The sequence below is a fragment of the Mustela nivalis genome (assembly GCF_964662115.1).
Source record: "Mustela nivalis genome assembly, chromosome: 20".
In the NCBI taxonomy this organism is placed as follows: domain Eukaryota; kingdom Metazoa; phylum Chordata; class Mammalia; order Carnivora; family Mustelidae; genus Mustela; species Mustela nivalis.
The window spans coordinates 24633409-24641172 of NC_139039.1; positions in this window are offsets into that span (position 1 = coordinate 24633409).

A 7764-nucleotide genomic window follows, 5' to 3' on the forward strand; every position below is an offset into this window, starting at 1 on the left:
TCTGGAGAGTGTGTGGAATCCATACGGGTACTAGAAGGTATCTTCGGATGCCTTCTTAGACGGGACGCCATGAGAAGGCTGTGATAACAGATAACACTGTGGGGGGCAAGGAAGAGGGTAAACAAAGAAGAGTTTCCACACCTCAAGTTGTATATCGGCGCCTCAATATGTTCGAACAGCCCATCAGTCATTAACTGGCTGGGAACATTTCCAAGTACTACATCAAAACATACAACACCAGAAGGCATTCTCCAAAACAGGTCTTATTTATTAAATGTTGTTTACTATCTCTTGGCAGCTTTGTCTTTTTAGATGCCGTTTGGAAGCCTCCCTAATATATACACTGTCCAGCGGAGAGATCTCTGTTCAGATTCTCAAATAAAAGACTGGCAGAAGCTCAAAGGCAAGCATGGTAACTTGGGTTTCTTGGAGAGATCAGAGAAAGCTGCTCACCAGCAAACCCACCCATGTCGAGTCCATTCAACCCACTGGATCCATCCAGGACTGTGGTTTAGTGGGAAGGATTAGACTGTAATGCTGTGCTATGATAAGACGAAACTCAGAGCTCAAAATATTATAAGCATGGGTAAGAGAATAGATATTAGTTGAGAAGAAAATGCATGGAATTTCAGATGTGAGTTGGTGTTGCCCATTCTGGGCAGCGTTGGAAATTTCTTTTTATCCTAAAATCCTTTGTAATTCTAGAAGGTAGGAGGAGCTGAGGAAGAATGAGAAATATAGGAGATTTCATTCTCTGGATCTGATCATTTTTGTCAACCACACGTAAATATAGAGAGCTGGCTTTCAAAAACATATACAATTACATTGGCTTTGGGGTGTAAAATTGTGAACTTACGGGATCTAGTCATTGATTAATTTTTGAGATGAGCAGTTTGTTTATTCCTTCCTTTCAGAGGAATAAAACGTGAGACAACAAAATGAAGAAAACAGATCGAGAAAAACCGATCCGCCAAGACCTCATGAGTGACAGACCATGGCCCTGAATTTGCCACCTCGACTCAGAGAGGGCCCTGAATCTCGGTGTGTTAGAGATGACAGAGCAAAGTAGCCATTCTAATGAGTCGCATGGGCACCTGCAGAGGACACAGAAATTCAATGCCTGCCCACGTTTGTAGAGGGACTGTTTCTGTAGCTGCTTCCACCAAAGTCACTGAGCAGCCCAGATGTCCACTCCTGTTTGAGGCTAGAGGCCTGTGGATGAGTCTGGGGTACCCGAAGTGCAGGTACAAAAGGCTAGGATAGGCGGACTCTTGCTGGGGGTGTCTGCCAGCATTTTGTGACTTCCATCCCCACCGACCCCCCGGGAGGAGGTCCATGTGGAACTCTCGGGACACTGGATGCCACAGGGCACAGGTAATAGCGCTCACCAAGCAACTGGACCCCTTTTCCTACAGTAACCCCCACTTCCTGCAGAGACAAACTGAAGTGCAGGGACATGAAAGTCCTTTCCTAAATCTACCCCAAGCAAAGCAGCAGCTGCGAAGTTACTAAAAGCCATGGATTACAGATTCTAGGGCCACAGTTGAGCATTCAAAGGCCTTTCCTTCTCCTTAGAGGAACCCTTAGAGTGAATAATCCCATACTGTAGGACCAATAAAATACAAAGAGTTTTTATTCTAAGAGAGAGAGGCATAAATGGAAAATGCTTCCAGGCTTATTTTTTAAAAGGAGAGAAAATACATGAAAGCATCGTAAACTAAAAGAAAAACACCTTGCAAATCCAGAGTATGATTATTGTCTTACTACAATATTTCATCACTTGTATTTCCAGGAAACATCAGATTACTTGACCTCAAGGGTACTTGAAAAGGACACAGAGCCCCTGCTCTGATTAGAACAATTGAGGAATTGGGTTCTCTCTTCCTTTGGTAACAATTCCAAAGGAACTCACTCTATCTTCGCTATGTCATCTGAAGATTTAGATTCCCAAAATAACCACCGCGCTGTATTTGATTAATAACGATCACAATCTATAGCAACGCTCAGATGAGCTTATTCAATGTCATCCCTGATGCCGAGCGACAAAAGGGATATAAATACTTGTGATATAACCAATACCCTCTCCTACCTTATGCCTCATTATACGAAAATGGTGCCATTTCCCCCTGAACAGTAAACCTAAAGAGAAGACTTATGTTTTTCTTTTGTGCTTCCCCTGAGGAGCAAATTTCACCTAGAAACAGAGTTACATCCACCAAAAGCAATTTGTGTACCTAAAGCATTCAGAAATGCTAGCCTGCAGAACCATCATTAGCATTTGATAGCACGCTTTGTTCCTAACAAGCACTCCTTGGCCCTGCAAAAGGCAATAATTGTAGTTCTTCTTCATTCGCTTTAAGATTAATTTGTCCCTGGGGGTCACGGGACTGCCAGGTTAGCAGCCCTAGAATCTCACCTCATAATTGTACTAAACTATAGCCTTATGAAGCCTCCCTCGGCAATCACTTAAAAAAAATTACGATTCTCTCCAAATCCTGAAGGTTAGAAAACAGGCAGTAAGGGACACAGCTGACCTAGACCCAGCCATGGATTTCTAACTTAGTAAGTTTAGAGACAGAGCATTCTCTTTGCTGGATTAACAGATGTTTACTCTCGACACGATTAAGGGACCTTGCTCGGAGTCACATGCATTTCAGGAAATCTGCAAAGACCACACTCTTCCCTTGGGTTCTGTTGATCTTGGTTGACTTTAATCCGTGGTGTCATTTCCCCTCATGTCCAGTTTAGAAACGTATTTACTGAGGACGATCACAGCGCGCAATCTGAAGCAAACAGAATCCAAACCTTTCAGAGATTCGAGAAGTCGAGCAGATGCTGCCGATTTGAAGCAGAAGCTCTAAACATTATGAAGGATCCGACATCTGTGAGCACCTACTGTATGCCAGCCCTTGGGCTAGTACTTTGCGCTTATTTTTTTTTTTTTAAGATTTTGTTTATTTATTTGAGAGAGAGAGAGAGCGAGAGCATGGGGGGAGGGGTGGTGGTTGGTAAGGGGCAGAAGGAGACGGAGAGAGGAAGAAGGAGGATCTCCTCTAAGCGGGAAGCCCGTGGCAGACTCCCAGGACCCCGGGGATCATGACCTGAGCTGAAGGCAGATGTTTAACAGCCTGAGCCACCTTATTTAATATTCACAACAACTTACTGAAATAGATTTCATCTCCCTTGACTACAGAGTCGAATTTGAATTTTGTGGCTATTAAGTCAATTGTCCCAGATCACACAACTAGTGGGCCGGGGAGCCAGATTCCAAACCAATGGCGCCCAGCACCCCTTTCTACCACGTCGGGCAACCCTTAAGCCAGCAATCACTGCCCCCCTCCCCTCCATGCTAAAACCCAAGCCCCGATGGCGGCAGGGGGGGACGGGTCCAGCCGGTGAAGCAGGTTGGAATTCCAGGCAGTAAGATCCGAATCTCTGGGTGCTAGGATCCGCGTACTTGACTGAGCTCCTAAGACAGATTCAATAGGTCAAATGCAAGACATTGGAGAGCAAAGTACTTCCTTCTGGGCCCTTGGGAAAATCAGACCCAGAAGAAACATTTGTGGTGACAGTCCAGGCCCATGACAGAAGCTAGGAACACTTACAGGCATTACAGGATGTGCTGAGCAGGAAACAGCCACTCGTGGGGGCAGACTGTGCTCCGAAGAGACAGCCGATTGCTAGGCAAAGCTAAGGGGAAGCTCAATGAGTCCAAAGTCGGAAGAGAGAGATGCAAGCTGCTCGGAGCTGGTGGTCAGCGGCTCGGCTAAGTGCCCAGGGAGCAGCCAGTGTCTGAAGTACCGGCTTCAAACCCCGACCTCACCTGACCTTCTCTTTACATGCATGTCACCCCACAGGCTGCGAAGCCACGGTGGGTCCCCCAGGGACCCAGCTAATGCTTGGTGATGCTAGAGACGGCTGCACAGGGATCTGAACGTTATGAAAACCTTCATGTCCCCAGGGTTAAGCGCTGTGCTGAGATCAGAGAAGGGACTCAGTACTTGTGGAAGGCAGGAGGAAAAGGAGAGAATAGGCAGATTCGAGTACCACGAACTTGCCATTTAGAACACGTCCAGCTCCAGGGTTGTGCGTCAGGAAGGGACAGCAGAAACCGAAGCTGGTCTCCCAGCTGTGCAACGACCACCATTAGAAAAAGTGTTGTGTCTGACGACAAGGAGATGTGCCTTGAGGGACTCTAATCACAAAGATGGTCTGGGTTGCAAGATGAAAAATCCAGTCATCAGAAAATACCCCGAAACTAAGAAGAATCTTGCCCCCAAGGAACTGGGAGATGAATTAGGACCTTATTCACTGAGACACGGGAAGGAGGAGAAAGCAGGGAACCAGGATGTGGAGGCAGTAAAGACAGTCGGACCAAGAACCCAAGACCTAACTGGGACATTCCTCTAACTGAAGCCGTTGTTAGTTTCGGGATGAAGCCCAGCCTGCAGGAAGGGCTCCGTACTCTTCACAAAGAACGTTCCAGGTCCAGCAGACAGGGAAACTTAACGGATCACTGCACATTTTTCTGGTGACCAGTTGCTAGTTATTCATTCTGGCCCCCAGATAGCTGAGGGGGTAGAGGAAATCTCCCCGGATTGGGTAACAGATCGGCCCCTCCTGGTGAGCCCTTTTTTTTTTTTTCTTCAAGGATTTTATTTATTTATTTGACAGACAGAGATCACAGGTAGGCAGAGAGAGGGGGCGGGGAAGCTTAGCAGGGAGCCTGGTGCGGGGCTCGATCCCATGACTCTGGGACCATGACCCGAGACGAAGGCAGAGGTTTAACCCACTGAGCCACCCAGGTGCCCTCCTCCTGGTGAGCTTTTTAAAAGGAGGAAGAAGGGTGCCTGGGTAGCTCAGTGGGTTAAGCAGCTGCCTTTGGCTCAGGTCATGATCTCAGGGTCCTGGGATTGAGCCCCGCATCAGGTTCTCTGCTCAGCAGGGAGCCTGCTTCCTCCTCTCTCTCTGCCTGCCTCTCTGCCTACTTGTGATCTCTGTCTGTCAAATAAATAAATAAAATCTTAAAAAAAAAATAAAAGGACAAAGGACACGGATGAAAGAAGGCAGCGGGGCAATCTACCCATAACCGCAGTTCTTTCAGGAGCAGGGAGCAGTACGACCCTCAAAGAAGAGGCACGGCGCTCCTCCGAAACGGAAGCCTCTGGATCCAGTCCTCGCCTGTAAACTCCTGCTCCAGGGGGTGGGCTGGCGGGTTGGAAGGTCTTCTGCCCCTTCCTTCCCTCTCCTCTTCTAATGCCACTTTACCAGCTGGACTATTTTATTTTTATCCATACAAGCTATAAACTCCAAGAGAATAGGTACTAGGTATAGTTTTTTTTCCTGCTTTGTGTCCTTAGAACCAAGGTCTGTGCCTACCATACTCAATAACTGACTTCTCGATGAATGAATGAATGAATATCAAGGATTTACCTCTGATTTCAACTACAGGGAAGAAAGAGAAGCATTTTTAAAGCCCAGAGGATTTTAGACACAGGACGGGTGTCTACACGGGGCCATACAGTATACCCTGGATACCGTACAGGGATCAATTGCTTTCAAGTTTTTCCTTAGAAAGCTCCCGCGGGTTGCAGGGTAGCAACATAGAATCTTAACATAGGGCTTGGGGCTGGAAATCCAAACATTACACAAAAAGAACGGGTGACAAGATGAATGCTGTAACTTAGTAATTTCTAGGTCACTTGCAAATGATTACCGTTAATAATTATAAGCTTTTATGGGGCCCTTTCTATTTTCAGAGTGCTTTACAATCATTCATGGGTTCTTCCTCACAACGGCGCTATGAGGTAGATCATCATTATTATCGCATTACAGATGCACTAAGGATTTAATTGATCCACGAATGGAGCTAGTTTTAGTGGTGCATTTGCCCCGCTGCTTTCAGGTCTTAAAAATCTATTGATGCTGTCTAGAGGGTGATCCTGCTAAAGGGCAATTGAGAAAGACACATTGCAGAGAACGACCCAGAATCACAGGAGCAACGTAGGTACTACATTTCTGAAAGGTTAAGAGGTGCCCAAGAGAAACTTCGATGTATTCTATAAGTACATACATTAGCTGCCGACCGTGTTCTCAAAAACGACTTTTCTCCTAAGGTTACTGCCACCTTGAAAATAAGGATTTAGTTTAACGTGTATAAGTTTGAAAGCAATTTATACAATCTGGCCTCACAATGCTGAGCCAGGGTTCCCCTCGGTGATGTATTTGAATCCCAGGACCAGATTATTCTGTGCCTACGGGAGCTACATGTGATCAGATGTTCACTCCGAGGACTAAAGTGGGTATGGCCACCTGTTGGGAATGGTATGGCCCGAGAAGGCTGGTGAGTCTGTGGAGAAGCTCTTGAGCCATGGAAACGCTCGGTCTCCATTTGCAAGGACAGTGTTTTGGCTGCTTGTCTATGGGATGCTTTTCCTTCCCCACTCCATTGTCTGCTTTTCCATGCGTCCATCTGCAGAGACTTCTCAGCATGCACTGAGATTGTCCTTGTTGAGTGTTGAATTATATCCCTCAAAAAAGACATGCCAGAGTCCTAACCCCAGTACCTCAGAATATGACCTTATTTGGAAATGGTGTCTTTGCAGAGGTTAGCAACTTAGAATGCAGCATAAGGATAGGCCCTAATCAAATATGACTGCTGTCCTTAAAAGGGGAAAAATTGAGGGGTACCTGGGTGACTCAGTTGGTTAAGCGTCTGACTCTTGATTTCAGCTCAGGTCATGATCTCAGGGTCATGAGATCTGGTCCTCCATCACTCTGTTGGGCATGGAGCCTGCTTCAGATTCCCTCTTTCCCTCTACCCCTGCCCTGGCCTCTAAAAAGGGGGGTAGGATTTAATATAGAGACAGACATACAAAGAGGGAAGATCGCCCTGCAAAGATACAAAATTGGAGCGATACATCTGTAAGTCAAGAAACACCAAAGATTGCTGGCAAACGTCCAAAAGCTAGAAAGAGGCAAGGAAGATCCTTTTCCAATAGGTTTCAGTGGAAGTACTACCTTGCCCACACTTTGATGTCAGACTTCTGGTCTCCAGAACAGTGAGTCAATAATTTCTGTTGTTCTAAACTACCGAGTTCCTAGTACTTAGTTGTGGGAGCCCTAGGAAACTAATACAGTCCTACTAATAGGTTAATCTCAAAAGGAGATGAAAAATGACGTATCGTTCAAGGTCACCCAGTGTTCAATTCTTTCAGGAGTATTATGTCACTTCCTACTATGGAAAAACTTGAGTAAATAAAAGAAGATCCCCCTCATCCAGACCACTAGATAATATTTTGAATTGTTGCATTAACAATTATAATTATGGCCACAGCCCTACACCATGGAAGCGGCCCACTAAAAATAAATAAGATTTTCCTATTAACAAACTATATCCCTATTTTGTTGGGGACCTTCATTGGAAAACACATGCTTTTGGTCACAAAAAATGCAATGGGGAAAAGTTGAATGACAACACATGACATTATAAAGTGTTTTAAATGCATATCTTACCAGTGTCCACAACAAGCAATTTTTTAAAAGAGTGAGTTAAATACAAATGAGAAGAAGTGAAATAACAAAGGCAGGATATCAATGAAATAAAAAATATAAAGCAAAGAAAATCAACAATCCCAAAAGTTGGTTTTTTGAAAGATATTTAAAGGTTATAGATATTGGGGCGCCTGGGTGGCTCAGTGGGTTAAAGCCTCTGTCTTTGGATCAGGTCATGATCCCAGGGTCCTGGGATCCCAGGATCAAGCC